Raw genomic sequence first — 16,696 nt, 5'->3', positions numbered from 1 at the left:
CCAGGACCCGGGAAGGGAGGGCTGGGCAGCTGCAGGGAGGGGGCCGCAGGGAGCCATGTGACCCGGGTGCAGGGGCGGCGCCCTCACAGGGAGAGCCCCATGTCGACTCCTGGCTCTCCGTCCATGCTGACCTCTGAGCTCCACCCAGTGAGCCATGCCGAGAGGTGTTCTGTTTGGCTTTGGTGCTGGCGTTTATTCACTGGGAGGACTTTAGGGGGATGTGGTTTTGGTTTTGTGCTCTTGCCTGATTTCCTGAACAGGACGTACTGTCTGCAGCATCGGAGCATGCTGGGCCTTTACGTCCTAAGGCACTGGCCTCCCCGTCCCCACGCTTCCTCTGCGCTCCCCCTGGGACAGACGAGAGGTGCTGGGCCTCCTGGTCAGGTGGCTCCCTGGCTCTCAGCGGCTGGCTGCACAGACCTGGACCCTCAGGTGATGCAAGACGGTCGCTGTGCAAAGTCTCCCTTCTCTGAACTGAGTCCCAGACTTGTGCTAGAAGTGCGGCCGCCCACGTGGCTTACTTACAGACAAGAACCAGGCCGAGGCTTAGGAAGACGCCGGTGCTCCCGCCCCGGGCACCGTGGAGGGGCCCCAGGCCGCCCGCCCATTCAGAGCCAAGGAGGCACGTGCTGTGCGGTTTCACCTGCTCCCACAGCGTCCAGGCCTCTCCCTCCACGGCTGCCTCAGCCTTCACTCTGCCGCTGAGGCAAAGGGAAAGGGTAGAATCCCCACGTGTTCCCGCACGGTCTGCCCTCAGGAGGTGCTGGTGAGACACGACATCTTGTCTTGTCCCACGATGGGCCCTCCTGATCTGTGGAGTGTTTCCTACTCGCCGTTACCCCGTTGGCAGGTGCACCGAGCGGTCTCGCAGCCTCACCTCCATCCGGGTGCTGAGCGGCACCTGCACCCTGAGACGCCCATCACCTGCCTCTCAGGTGCTCCACTTCTCACCCTTCCTCCTGCTCCATGCTCCATCAGACTTCTGTTTTCACAGCAGCTACATCAGGGCATCCCTTTGTTCTTCTTTCAAATATATATTTTACTAGAGACCCAGTGCACAAATTCATGCACCAGTGGGCTCCCTCAGTTTCGCCTGTGGGATGGGACCTAAACCAGCTCTCTGACATCCCTAGAGAGAGGGGTCATGGATTTTGAGAGGGCATAGGTCAGGACAAGGGATCCCACCAGTGCATGATCGTGGCTGGGGAGGGACACTGGAGGGCACCAGGGCATGTCAGGCCTGTTGTGCTCAGTCCTGATCATCTGGACCCCAGCAGCAAGCTAACCTACCAGACCTTGCGTCTGCCCCCTGGTGATCAGTGCATGTCATAGCGAGCGGTTGAGCAGCCTTAGCATATCATTAGCATGTTACACTTTGATTGGTTGGACAGACAACAAGACACCCAGACAGTTAGCATATTAGGCTTTTATTATATAGGATTGATTTCAGAGAGGAAGGGAGAGATAGAAACATCAATGATGAGAATCACTGATCAGCTGCCTTCTGCATGCTCCACACTGGGGGTCGAGCCTGCAATTCAGGCATGTGCCCTGACCAGGAATCAAACCCTGACCTGGTTCATTGGTCGAGGCTCAGCCACTGAGCCACACTGGCTGGGAAGGACATCATTTTTTTAGTCATCCTGCAATTTCCACATGTACATGCTTTTCTGAACTGATTGCCAGCTTCAGGACCTGACACCTCTCAGATATGCTAAAACCGTCAATGCAGACACCCTCTTTTTTAGATTGAGAGTTAATGTATTGGAGATGTAACAGTAATATCTATTCCTTTAAGTTCTACTCATCTCAGAGTCATAGTAATATGGTGTCTAATAACATATTAAAACGTATCTTCCTGAAGAACCACAGAATGACTTCTGCTTATATCCCAATGCATCTATCAATAGTAAGACCAAAGAACTCTGTTTCCCTAAGAAAAGAAATTAGAAATAGTGCTCTTAGCCAGTAACAGTTAAGGCAGTCCTATGTGGCTTGTGTGGCAGACCAGTAGAGCAGAGTTGATTTATCATGTCTACAATAAAAAGCATGGACTTTGTTAATTTTAGGAAAAGAATTGAAATAGTTCTTCAAAGAATTTACAAATAGGATACAGAAATAGCAAAATGAAAGAGAGAAAAAGTTGGGGGAAGTAGGTAAAGTGGAAGGACCTTTACCACCTAGAATGTCCACTGGAGCTAATCAGTTACATTAGAAAACAAAAAAAAACTACAAGCAAAAATTGGTTAAAACCGTCAATGATATTCATCATGAAACATGATAACTTGTCAGTGTTACAGTATGGACATCGTGCCTATTGAAGCCGATATTCCTGAGAGCACCTTTTACAACCACAAAATGTATTTTTACATTCGTCACTGATGCATGGGCCCTGCCACTCACAAAGGGCTGAGTTAGCTGATAGGAAATTGAACCAGCGTCTTAAAAAATTCACTACCTAAGGCTATGGCTCAGGGTCACCGTCAAGCAATGGTGTTATTACTTGACTCGCAGCCCTGGCTTCTCCGGAAGAACGCCCATAAGGATGTTTGACTGTCCGGTCTAATTAGCACATTACACTTTTATTATTATAGACTAGAAGCCTAGTGCGCAAAATTCATGCATGGGGGTCCCTTGGCCCAGCCAGCACCCTCTCTAATTGGGGACCCCTAGGGGGATGTCTGACTGCTGGTTTAGGCCCGATCCCACAGTCAGACCTTCCTTCATAATCCAGGACCTAACCACTCACCTGACTGCTTGCCTGATCACCTCTGCCTGCCAGCCTGGTCACCCCTAACCACCTCTTCCTGGCAGCCTGATCACCTCTAACCACTTTCCCCTGGCAGCCTAATCATCCCTAACTGCTATCCCCTGCCAACTTGAATGTCCCTAACTGCCCTCCCCTGCCAGTCTGATCTCCCCTAACCACCTCTGCCTTGGCCCCCACCATCATGGCTTTGTCTGGAAGGAGGACTGGATGACTGGAAGATGTCTCATTGACCGGTCTAATTAGCATATTACCCTTTTGTTAGTATAGATGTTACAAAACAGAACTACCACCCCAACACCACAGTCTGTGACCTCACTGGCTCTTTTCTGATTGGAGTCTCTTCACCCAGATTAAGTGAGATAAATCTTTCCTAATGGCGTACATGATTGCCCTGTGTGGCTCTTGGTATAAAGGTTGCCTCACGTGTGTTTTCAGTTGCAGAATTGATTTTGCTCCCTTCATGTAAGTTGACCTGCAGAGCCAGGACTGAAGATCATGCATGAAAATGTCTTGAGTCACCAATGTATCTTAAAGTGCGTGGGATTTTAATTTTATACTTTCGCTTCTTATAGTCCAAATCTCTCAAATCTTTTTCTCTGTCTTCATCAGTGAGTCATGCACTTCTTTTATTTTACATAGTGTATTGATTTTAAAAGTTATTTTTCCTTTTGCTTGTTTTTTTAATACATTTTTTTATTGATTTCAGAGAGGAAGGAGAGGGAGAGAAATAGAAACATCAATGATGAGACACCTCCTTCATGCCCCCTACTGGGGATGGAGCCTGCAACCCAGGCATGTGCCCTGACTGGGAATCAAACTATTACCTCCGAGACCTCCGGTTCATAGGTCGATGCTCAACTACTGAGCCATGTTGACCAGGCTGCATGTTTATTCCTTGACAGATTCTTAATATGTATGCAGTGCTCATTGATGTCCATACGTTTTAAAAAGCTGGGGCCTCATAACTTACATTCACTTTAAAAGTGAAAACAAATCTCCTGTAAGCTACAGGATCCAATTCATTCAATTAAAAAAGTAATGAGATAGTGTAACTTACCCATAAAGTGCACTGTGTCCCAGCAGAGTGAGGTGGGTGAGATGAGGGGCAGGAGCACACCTGGAGAAGGAGGCACCCACGTGGAGAAGGAGGCACCCACCTGGAGGAGGAGCACCCACCTGGAGGAGGGAGCATGAATCTGGAGGAGGAGCACCCACCTGGAGGAGGAGCACACACCTGGAGGAGGAGCACCCACCTGGAGGAGGAGCATGAATCTGGAGGAGGGAGCTTGAATCTGGAGGAGGAGCATGAATCTGGAGGTAGCACCACTTGATCTCCACACAGGATTTTAACAAAGATTCTGGAGATGGAAGCCCAGTGCGAGTCCTCTCAATCCAGTCTTCTCCATCTCAATGACATAATCCTCACCCTGTGGAACCACACTGCTCCACATATCAGTGGCTCCTCTGTCCAGAACAGATTCTCCAGGAGCGAGCAAGTGGGTAATGCATTTTCCCCAGCAACCCTTCCCACAAAGTAAATTATTTAGCAAAAGACCAAGGCAATCGCTATGACCTCATCTCTAAACACTTGGAGCCCCGGAGCAGGTGGGAGGAGAAAAGTGGATGCTGTCAGCCTCGGGGGACAGTGGTGTCTGACACGCACGTGGTTGAGGCCAGAGCAGGGCATTCCTTGTGCTGGGAGCAGGGATGTGTTTGCTGGTTCCTTACTACACAATCACATACCGTAACTGTCACTCACAGTTGTCAAGGAAACAGAGAAGGTAAATGAAGTAGAGGCGAAAGCACTGCTTCTGGTCAACATTACCATCAGGAGGGATTCCTGAGTAAAGCATGAGTCCAGGTAAAAGGAAAACATAAAATATAAACACATGGCCTCAATCATCAAATGTCCTCCCTGGAGAACTACGAAATCATCACAGAAATCGGGGGAAGGAGACGGTGCAGTGACCTTGGAGAGCTTTGATGGCTGGTTGGAATGTCGTTCGGAGGATGTGTCTGGTGAACATTCTGCAGGTTAGGGAAGCCTGAGAAGACAGTTCCAACTGTCCCCGCGTGTCCATCCAGGAAGGTCGATCAGAGCTTCGGATCATCTTTTTTCTTTTTTTTTTTTTCTTTTTTTTCCAGAAACCTTAGAAAGACCCTCCAAACTCTAGGTCACTTCCCAAGTTTCTAATTTAATTGGCAAAAAAACGAAGGCATGTAAGGCCCATCCTGTGGTAGATTAAAAATACGGTTTTGGCCCTGGCCAGTTTGGCTCTGTGAATAGGGCGTCGGCCTATGGACTGAAGGGTCCTGGGTTCCATCCGGTCAAGGGCACATGCCCAAGTTGTGGGCTTGCTCTTCAGTAGGGGTCATGCAGGAGGCAGCCAATCAATGATTCTCTCATCATTGATGTTTTTCTCCCTTCCCTCTCCCTCTTCCTCTCCCTTTTCCTCTCCCTCTCCCTTTCTCTCCCTTTCTGAAATAAAAATATTTTTTAAAAATATAAATAAATAAATAAATAAATGGAGGTTTTGTCTTAGTTTTCCTGGACCCCTGGGATCCCAAGAAGAGAGCCAACTTTCCCTCAGGCCCAAATCCTCATAAAAGTGTGCGAAACAGACCAGACAGAGGGACTGTCCGGCCACCCCCACCCCCAGAGAAGCAGCGGTTGTGCGAGGAGGTGCTGGACCCTCCTGGTGCCATCAGCATCTGAGAGGGTGAGGAGTCGTTGATGAGGTTGGGTTGTTGTTAGTTTGTGCCTGAGTGGTAGGTCCTGGCCTCTGCTTTATCCTCCTCTCTCCCCCTTCCCTGGTGCCTGGCTCCATCAGCCCTTCTATTTCACATCACCATCCCTCTTTTCCCCTGGAATCCCCACTCACCTCACTGTCCTCTTACACAAACAACCACAAATAAATCATCTTCCTCAATCCGCACGGACCCGCAGCTCCTGGTTCACCAAGCCCGTCCCTTCACTGCCAAAGCCACCACGGCCTGCCCACCACATGGCTTTGCCCTGCAGTCTCAGTACCTGGAGCCTGTGCTCCAGCCAGAATGGCTCCATGGAAACCATTCTCTCATATCTGAGCTGTGCAAGCGAAAGCACGGATTCCTTCGCCATGTCCCGAAAACAGGGACAACGAGCTGGGCATTTGGGGTGTGGGCCCAGGCTGCCTGCACATTCCCTAGCTCTGTAACCTTGACAGGTTTGCTCATGCATGTGACTCCCCGATTACCACACAAGTCAAATGGGGTGATGATGATAGCATTTCCACAGTTACTCCCTGGAGAGATTGGTTGTTGTAAGAATCGTATTATTTAGTCCATACAAGAAGCTCGCAGCATTGCTTGGCTCAACAAGTTCAGCAATTGGCACTACCATTTCCTGGGAAATAGAATGTATAACAGTTCATTCCAGAAATGTCTGTGAGACTAAATGCCTTAACCAGTGCAAAGTACTTTAGTAAACTTTCAATAAACCTAACTATTTTAAAATTCTCAAAATTGTAAGTCATGACCATACCCATCACTTAATATTATTTTAACATGCCCCTCACTACCAGGATAATCATCACCATCATTATCACAATCATCACCATAACATCATCACCACCTTCATGACCATCACATCACCATCATTTTAACCATCACCATCACCACCATCACATCATCACCATCACCACCACCATTATCATCACCATCACCACCACCATTATCATCACCATTATCACTACCCTCATCACCATCACCACCACCATCATCACCATCACCACCACCATTATCACCATCACTATCACCACCACCATTATCACCATCACCACCACCATTATCACCATCACCATCACCACCACCATCATCACCATCATCATCACCATCACCTCTATCGCTATCACCATAGTCACCACCATCTCTTGTCTTTTCTGGCTGTTTCTTGGCAGTCTCCTTGGCTGTCTCTCTTTCTCCACACATATACCATATTCCTAGGGCACTCTCTTTCACCTTCTGCACTACTCATCTGCTCTTTCTTCTGTACATATTATTTAAACCCATTGTTCTAAATTCACCTGACCCGTAACCACTCCAGACTGTCTGAAGTCCAGATCTGCATGTCATAATGAAACCATCGTTTTCCCACAAACCTCTTCTTCCCCTGCTCATGAACACCATTCCTTCTTGTTCACATGTTTAAGCCAGAAATGTAGGCATCAACTTTGCAATCTCCTTCTCACTTCCCCCACACATCCAGTCTGTGTATTATCCTGCCTCGGTAGCACTTTCACTTATTCCTGCCCTTCTCCCCAAGTTCATGCTTTCCCTGCATTACAGCCATGCTGGCTGACCTGGATTTTCCCCATCACTCCCGTCATTGAAGAACTTCGATGGCATCTGATGTTGAGGGTAAAAGTTCAGATCCTTGAACTTTGTAACATAAAATCTATTGTTATTTTCTAATCAACTATTCTTCAGTCATGTGAAACTTCTGGAAACTTCCTAGATGATTTTTATTTATCCTCTCTCCAAGCCTCTGAGTTCTCATCTCTCTCTCCTTACAAGTCCCCACCCTCTCATCTAGCTACTATGTTCTGAGCCAAGAGAACCCCTGTGTAAACTTTTGCCTCCCACAGAAGCCCATTCACACCGAAGATGACTTTGAATATAGCAAATCTGTGCTGTGCTTTAGGTCCCAATATCCTGTCTTCTTCCTGTAAACTCAGTCAGGACCTGGGATAGACCCCTGTGGTCGTTCTCTTACTCCCTCTGCCCTCCTACAGGGTCCTGCTGGCCCTTGCCCATCTCAGACATCATCTCCAGCATTCTCTTCTACAAGGATGTTTGCACTTCGTGTTTCTTCTGCCAGATGTACCCATGGCTTGCTCTCTTCCCTCATCCAAAGAGTGGCTCAGGTCTCATTTGCACAGTGAGACCTGCCTTGATGACCATCTCTCCCAGCAGGTTAAAGCCTCTGTAATAGTATGTGATACTAGAGGTCTGGTGCACCAGTGGGGTCCCTTGGCCTGGCCTGCAGGATTGGGCTGAAACCGGCTCTCTGACATCCCCTGAGGGGCCCCAGATTGCAAGCAGGCACTGCCCAGGCTGAGTGACCCCACCAGTGCACAATCAGGGCTGGGGAGGGATGCAGGAGGTTAGCCAGCTGGAGAGGAACTCCAGGCATGTCCTGCCCATCTTGCTCAACCCTGATCAGCTGGATCCCAGCAGCAAGCTAACCTACCAGTCAGAGAATCTGTCCCTGGTGGTCAGTGCCCGTCATAGTGAGCAGTTGAGCAGCCTTAGCATAGCATTAGCATAGTACGCTTTGGTTGAACAAACAACCGGGCACTTAGTATATTAGGCTTTTATTATGTAGGATTGTGTACTTAGAGGTTTGTGTACTGCCTCCTCTGCAGTCATGGAAGGCCATTGGTTTCTATTGTTCTCCTTTGTAACCCTGCTATCTAGAACAAAGTACACATTCATCAGAAGTTTAGCAAACAGATGAGTAGAAGGAATGATAAAGTAATTCTTCTTTGGCAGCCCAGCACCAACACATACAGCACCAACACATACAGTGAATGTTCATAGAGTTAATGATAAAGTAAAACCTGTTACCTGTTCAACTTCATCAAATTAAACACCATCAATTTAAAATAAAAGAACCAAGTCTGTGTTAAAACTAGAACAATTCTCCCATTATGGTAAGACTGAAAAAAATAGTCAACCTTGCAAATTCAACTGTATTTCAGATTCATCATCTGATAATTAAATTGGTTAAAGCTTAATTTTTCTGTGAAAGAGGTTAAACTATTTTCCACTTTTCCTCTGATCACTGACTTAGAAATAATCCTAGTAATGCTTTTCCCAGCTAGCTTGACAAGGATGGAAAACATGGCACTCATATGTCTGTGAGCGCAGACTAACTGCTGCCCCTCACGTGGTGCCGTGACTCGGGCTCCTGGGGTGTCGCTGATGTGGTCGCAGGAAAAAGAAAAAGGAGTGCCAGCCCCAAGACCAGGCCAGCTGTGCTTACAGAAGGACAGACGGCCCTGGGTTTCATCCTGCACAGCTCAGAGAGCCACCCCCTGCCTCTGTGCCATGGGGACACCCCGGGTCCGCTTTGGGGTGGACAGTGTCACCCCCCCAGGGGCAGGAGCAACTCGCTGCGATGAGAGCGACGTTCTATCTGAAACCCGTTCCTTCCGAGACCCCCGTGAAGACTCCTGCCCGCTGCGTTATCAGCAGTCATTAGTGCGCGTTTTGAAGCCAGGATGTATTATATATTACCTTTGAGGTGTGGTCATGATAAAAGGAAACAAACCTCTACTTAATCTGCTTTTGCTTTGGTGAGCGATGGCATTGTGTTAGTACAAATTAGTTTCGATGACTTATTCTTTTGAATTGTTTTCTTTTTAGCCACTCAGAATACATAAATGCTTAGGAGATGAGATCCATCGACAAAGAGATAGGACGGGACATTGACTTAATTTCTAGAAGTCCAGGTGCCGTGGTTGGCGAGCAGGAGGGAGCAGGAAACAGAGCCTGCCTTCCCGGACTGTCCCCGTCCAGGTGCCCCGGGTCCAGCCTCCTCCCCGTCCAGCCATCTGCTGACCACGCGAGCACGTGCCGTCCACTTAAACCTTTGGTGCCTCATTGCATTGGTTCAGAAAATGATGGCTCACGAGCGTTAGGGCCTTCGCATCATCAGGTAGCAAGCAGCCTAGTACCTGGACACAGACGTAGCCCGTCTGCTCTGACACCAGGAGGTGCGGCTCAGACCGCTCACCTGCTCCTGCCCGCTGGCCATGCGCCTGCAGGCACCGCCCCGATGCTGCCCTGGATATGTGCACACAGTAGGTAGTTTCCACTTCATGAAGGAAATGCAAAACTATGAATCGTGGTTGAAAGCTGAGCGCTGAGTTATCAAGCATTTGTTAGGCGGCTGCTGAGCCATGCTGCACAATACCCTTCCTGCTACAGCCCACAGGCTGTGCAGCCCTGTGTGCACACAACCCCGCCGGGGAGGAAACACGGCCAGTGAGCATACTGGGTCCGGAACCGGGTGCTGAGCGCGGGCCTCACAAAGTTCCCTCGTACACGGGCGGTTTTCCTCTGCGGACAGACGGATCAGACTCTGGTTCTTTTTAGCCGGATCAGAGTCATGGTTTGATTCCTGGCCAAGGGCACAGGCCCGGGTTTCGGGCTCGATCCCCAGTGTGGGGCCGTGCAGGAGGCAGCTGCTCAATGATTCTCTCTCATCGTTGGTGTTTCTCTCTCTCTCTCTCTCTCCCTCTCCCTTCCTCTTTGAAATCAGTAAAAATATATTTTTAAAGAGCTGGAGGGAAAAAGCAGGCCTCGAGACAGGGAGCGCAGGTGGGGAATTAATGGGCGCCTGCTCTCCACACATCACTGTGACGGTCAGTCAGCTCCGAAGGTTCCGTGTAGGGGTCACTCCATGAAGAATGGACCTCTGAGAATCTGGCCGCCTTGTCTGAGAGCCCGTGGTTCCATAGAGAAGACCCGGCCACAGGGCACCACCGGATCCCCAGCAGGCCACTGGCACAGGGGCAGGCAGACGGTTGGCGGGAGGAAAAGAAATGACCGCGCTAAGGAGAAAACCAGAGATGATTGAGGCCAGAGGATTCAGTACAGGCTCAGGAAAGAGGCAGATCTTGGTAACAGAGAATTTAAAACTTGACCCCGCTGGCATGGCTCCACGGTTGAACATCGACCTATGAACCAGGAGGTCAGGATTCGATTCCCGGCCAGGGCACATACCTGGGTTGTGGGCTCCATCCCAAGTGGGGGGCGTGCAGGAGGCAGGTGGTCCATGAGTCCCATCATTTATGTTTCTCTCTCTTTCCCTCTCCTTTCCTCTCTGAAATCAACAAAAAGATACACATTTTAAAAGTGGGCGCAGACAACTTGGGAAAGGAAAGAGTGTTTGCAGGGAAATGAGGGTTGCACCAGACTGGGCGATGGAGACAGAGCTGCCGTCTCCCAGGAGGCGTTCGGGCTGGGCCCACCTTCCCTCTCCCTCAGCATTAGTGGTGGCGGCCCCGGCGCTGCTCCCTCAGCCTGATCCCTGCACCCTGGGAAGGAGCGGAAACCGGGAAAGCCTTGTATCTCTGAGACTCCTCAGGCACTGATTACTGCAGACGCCTGATTTCTCCACAGACGCTCAGACACATTTCCCCCGAGACAAAGCCGGAGAGAGGGGGAAAGGAAACTCCTTGGAAATCGGGTAAAATGCTCGAACATGATTTCCCCGCACTGTCTGTCCCTTACGTCAGTTACCCTCATGCTATCGATTATTTGACTTAGGGTAATGGTCACATCATCTCCATTTAAAGTCAGATGGTCTGCTGTGCGATATTTGGAGGTGAATTGGGTAGATGAAATACAGCTTTTCAAAAGCTGCCTTGAGGTCGTTATTTCTTCTAAACGGCTTTCTTTTCTCACGGAGGGAACTCTCCGGGACGTCTTCTCAGTCCGCCTGAGCCAGAGGTGCATGCTGGCTGGCGTGTGAGGTCTGGTCCGGGAGTCCCGGGTGCTCTGCATGAGAGCATGTTTGTCATGGGCCTCCTTCCAGTAACCAAAGGTGTTTGTGGTCACAGACATGGAAGGTTCCTTCTCATTCTAGGCCAACCACCTTTCCAGCAGGTCCACGGAGACCAGGCCCCCCGGGCACACAGGTGCCCCTCTATCGGAGGTGGCGCTGTGGGGACAGAGACAAGAGGGGAGACTCAGCCCGGCCCGCTGGCCCCGTTGTTGACCATCGGCCTGTGAACCAGGAGGTCATGGTTGGATTCCCCATCAGGGCACAGGCCTGGGTTGGGGGCTTGATCCCCAATGGAGGGGCATGCAGGAGGCAGCTGATCAATGATTCTCTCTCATCACTAATGTTTCTATCTCTCTCTCCCTCTCTGAAATCAATAAAATATATTAAAAGAGAAAAAAGAGGAGAAGATTCTGACCTTAGAATGCCCCTTGCCTGTTGCTGTCACTGAAATGTGCCCGTATGGTGAGAGGTGCTCTCTGACCCGCGAATGTGGGGTCAGACATGAAGGGATAGAAGCGCAGCAGGAGACCAGGGATCCCAGAACCCGACCCGGCCTCTCTCAGCGGGAGCTTCCGGTGGGAAACTCACAATCTTAAGGTCACCCCAGTTTTCAGCTTCTTGACCCATAAAAGTGATATGCCCTCGGCCACTCTTCCTGATTGGCTAGCCTGTGTGGTCTCACTGCGTGGTCCTCCCGCAGGTCTCCCTGCCCCCGCTTTAAGGATAAGAAAACCGAGTTTCAGGAAATTCATTCTGAGGGGACAAACCAGTGTCTGCTTCAGATCTTCACCTCGTTGTCCTTTTATTGCATCCTGTGCCTCCTCTCATTTGATCTCCAGGACTTCCTCACAGAAGTCCTGGAGTCGGTAGATAGGAGACTTGGTAGAATCCTATTTTCTTTTCACTAGTGAGATGTGAATAGCGATATTAAAATATTTCTTCTGTTGAAATCGGTTTAGCTCAGTGGTAGAGCGTCAGTCTGTGGACTGAAAGGTCCCAGGTTCGATTCCAGTCAAGGGCATGTACCTTGGTTGCGGGCACATCCCTGGTAGGGGGTGTGCAAAAGGCAGCTGGTCGATGTTTCTCTCTCATCGACATTTCTAGCTCTCCATCCCTCTCCCTTCCTCTCTGTAAAAAATCAATAAAATATATTTTAAAAAATATGTCTTATAATTCATTTTCTTCCAATGTGCACGAATCCACACACCAAGCGTCTAGTCTTAGATAAGTGAGTAGACAAGTCCTGTGTTCTTCCCCTGAAAGGCACTTTGTCTGTCACCTTCTAAGCTCTTACAGTCCGAGTAGATATTATTTTAATAACCTATTTTTTGCCTCATTGGCCTGGCTACTCTTTCCACACTGGCCAAATTATGTTAATTTTAAAGATTAAAGTGTTTTGGCCTGGCCAGCATGGCTCAGTGGTTGATTGTCTACCTATGAACCAGGAGGTCACAGTTCAATTCCCTATCAGGACACATGCTCTGGTTGTGGGCTCAGTCCCCAGTATGGGGCATGCAGGAGGCAGCCAATCAATGATTCCCTCTCATCATTGATGTCTCCCTGTCCCTTCCTCTCTGAAATCAATAAAAATCTATTTTTTTAAAAAAGATTAAAGTTTTTTGGAGAGGACTTATTTCCAGCCCTCTTCAAAACACAATCATGAGTTACATAAATTCTCCCACCTTCTTCACTTGTCTTACCTTATCTTATATTTGTATTGGATCCATTGACCAAATAACTGTTACGATCCATGAAAGAAAAACTTGAAAATTGGGACCTAATTAAAATTCAGAACTTATGTCCTAAAAAAGACACTGTTAAGAGAATGAAAAGACAATGCAGACTGAGAGAAATGTTTGTAAAATGCATATCTGGTAAAGGACTTGCATCCAAATATGTAAAGAACATTAATAACACAGCAATAAGAAAACAGACAACTCACCTGGAGAATGAGCCAAAGATGTGGACAGACACCTCACCAAAGAAGATGAAAAGAAAGCAAATAAAATAGGAAAGGGACTCCACCTCCTATGTGGTTATGGAATTCCAAATTAAACAACTGAGGGGACACCAATCACCTATCGGTCCAGACACTGACCACCCAGTGCAGAGACACACAGAGCAAAGGGAAGCTCACTGCTCCTGGGAACGCCCACAGCACAGCCCCTGGGGAGACAGTGTGGTGGTTTCTTACAGACCTATCCCTATTCTTCTTTTAGTATTATTATTGATTTCAGAGAGGAAGGGAGAGGGCGAGAGAGAATCGCCAATGAAGAGAGAGAATCATGGATTGGCTGCCTCCTGCACACCCCCTACTGGGGATCAAGCCCACAACCCGGGTATGTGCCCTGACTGAGAATTGAAACTGGGATCCTTTTGTCCACAGGCTGACCCTCTATCTATTGAGCCAAACCAGGCAGGGCATTAAACACATTCTTAACATAGTAAGCTACAGTGGAGATCCTTGGAGACAAATTAGTTGAAAACGTACATCCACACAAGATCCTGTGTATGCAGCTTCATTCATACTAGTGGCCTGGTGCACAAAATTCATGCACCTGATGGGGGTGTCCCCCAGCCTGGCCTGCTCCCTCTCCAACCAGGGTCCCCTCCCCTCAGGAGATGTCCGGCTGCTGGTTTAGGGGACAAACCTCTCACAATCTGGGACTGCTGGCTCCAAACCTCTCGCCTGCCTGCCTGCTTGATTGCCCCTAACCACTTTGCCTGCTGGCCTGCTCACCCCCAACTTTCCCCCCTCTTTGGCCTACTCACCCCCAACTGCCCCCCACCAGCCTGCTCACCCTCAGCTGCCCCCCCACCAGCCTGCTCACCCTCAGCTGCCCCCCGACCAGCCTGCTCACCCTCAACTGCCCCCCCACCAGCCTGCTCACCCTCAACTGCCCCCCCACCAGCCTGATCACCTGCAACTGCCCTCCCCTCTTGGCCTGATTGCCTCTAATTGCCTCTGCCTCAGCCCCTCCCCCATGTCTTTGTCTGGAAGGATGTGCAGGGAGGTCCCCTGGGAGGTCTCCCACTCTAATTAGTATATCACCCTTTTATTAATATAGATAAAGGCCTGGTGCATGGGTGGGGGCCGACTGGTCTGCCCTGAAGGAGGTCCCAGATCAAGGTGGGGGTTACCTTGAGGAGTGGGGCCAGCCTGAGCGAGGGGCCTGGAGTAGTTTGCAGGCCGGCCACACTCGCATTGGCGTGAGGATCCCTGCCGGGGGCTTTGGTTGGCCTGGGCGAGGGGCTGAGGGCCTTTTGGAGGCAGTTTGCACACTCACGTGCAGGGGGCACGTGAGGCAGGTGACAGTGTGAGGCAGGTGACAGCCTGAGGCAGGTGACAGCCTGGACCAGGTGACAGCCTGGACAAGGTGACAGCCTGAATCAGGTGACAGTCTGAATCAGGTGACAGCTGGACCAGGTAACAGTCTGAATCAGGTGATGCTTGAAGCAGGTGACAGGGTGAAGCAGGTGACAGGATGAAGCAGGTGACAGCATGAGGCAGGTGACAGCCTGAACCAGGTGACAGTCTGAATCAGGTGACAGCCTGGACCAGGTGACAGCCTGGACCAGGTGACAGTCTGAGGCAGGTGACAGCCTGAGGCAGGTGACAGCCTGAACCAGGTGACAGTCTGAATCAGGTGAAAGCCTGGACCAGGTGACAGTATGAATCAGGTGACGCTTGAAGCAGGTGACAGGGTGAAGCAGGTGACAGCATGAGGCAGGTGACAGCCTGGACCATGTGATCAGCGCCGTCCCATGGCACAGGTCAGGGAAGGCTTAGAGGTGCCCCACAGGCAGTGTCCTTCACCCATGATCCCACTGTGACCCGCAGGCTGTTTGGGGTGTTGGTCCAACCTCAGGGCCTAGGGTGGAGCCGAGGGAGCTGGAAAGGGGGTGGACTCAGTGGGCGGACGGGACGGGAGTGCGGGGCCTGCAAAGGTGGGAGGTGATGGAGTCCGTTGCTCCCCCTTTACCTGACGCCCGTGAAAGCACCAGCGTGTGGGTCACCCCCAGTGTCACCAACGTCCCTCATCACCTCTATGGACCACAGCACCCTCTAGGGCTCCTGGGGCCCTGCCCACGAGGGGTCACCCTGCACCTGCCCAGGGCCTGGCTGGCTCCTGCCTCCCAGGCAGCCACACAGGCTCACAGCCTCCTTGTCCAGCCCCACCCACGTCTGCAAAGCCCACTTCCAGCTCCCAGGCCCAGGGCCCTGAGGGCTGAGACAGGCGAGAGAGGAAGGAGCTGGAAGAGGCAGGGGGGGGGGGGGGGAGGCAGGAGGCTGTCCCCAGATCGTTTCTACCTCCGCCCTCTTCAATCCCTGTGCTTGTTCTTCTCGAGAAATACATATTTCCTGAGCTAACGCATCTATTTTTTCCTGTTTTTATTTAATCGACGATATTTAAACAGAATTGGTTGGGATCACACCAGAATGACTGTGGCCTTGGACAATCGCTTACTATAGCTCATGACCAATTGTTTGGGCACATTTTCTTTCTTTTTTTTTGTTTAATTAAACTAATCTGCAGGAGATCCATCTTTTTATTTGTTTATTTATTTTTTATTGGGGAGATCCATCTTGATTCTGGGAAAATAGTTAGGTTCAGAAGTTTTTAAAAATATTTTTATATTGTTATTGATTTCATAGAGGGAGGGAGAGGGAGAGAGAGAGAGAGAAACAGCTATAATGATAGGAATCACTGATCGGCTCAAGCCCACAACAGGGGCACGTGCCCTGATCAGAATCAAACTGTGACCTTCTGGTTCATGGGTGGACGCTCAGTGAGTCATGCCGGCTGGGCTGGGATCACAAATTTTGAAGCAAATCCTCAGCCACCACCTTGATGCTCCACAGAAAATGCAGATGCCTCAGGCACTCACTCACCCCACCCTCTCCTCCCCCCTCCCCCTCCCCTCTCACCCCTCCCCCCACTTCCCAGCCCTTTGGGGCCAGCAGAGCAGCTACCAGGGATCCATCTGTAGCCCGAGATTGAGATGGCTGTCCATTTCCATCAGAACCAAAGCGGTCCTCCTTAAAGACCTAGAGCGACACAGCAGCAGCATCTGAATCCATGCTGCACACTCATCAGCCTGCGGAGGGCACTTCTGGGCCTGGCTGCCCTGCAGCCCCCAGGGCTGGCGGCCATGACAGCACTGGGTCTGATTGTGTGTATCCCTGTGCTCTTATCCATCTGCCGCCAAGAAGTTCACATGGACCAACTACAAACCGAGAAGTTAGGGGAGTTCCGCCATATTTACTAGATTTTTGTTTCTGAAATTGGCCACCTGTTTCCTACCAGTCCCTTCTGGACCGCTCTCAGGATTGGCTGTCACCATCCTGTGTGATTGATGTTGCTCTTTAG

General features: G+C 50.2%; 1 protein-coding gene across 1 annotated transcript in view; it reads left to right on the top strand.

Annotated features, from left to right (window-relative positions):
• The window catches only part of LOC118726045 (bifunctional heparan sulfate N-deacetylase/N-sulfotransferase 4), a 113,304-nt gene that overhangs the window by 30,572 nt on the left and 66,036 nt on the right, over positions 1–16,696 (top strand). The window lies entirely within an intron of this gene.

Source organism: Pipistrellus kuhlii, unplaced genomic scaffold (genome assembly GCF_014108245.1).
Source record: "Pipistrellus kuhlii isolate mPipKuh1 unplaced genomic scaffold, mPipKuh1.p scaffold_m20_p_21, whole genome shotgun sequence".
Classification (NCBI taxonomy): Eukaryota; Metazoa; Chordata; class Mammalia; order Chiroptera; family Vespertilionidae; genus Pipistrellus; species Pipistrellus kuhlii.
This window is presented reverse-complemented; position numbering and strand designations above follow the sequence as displayed.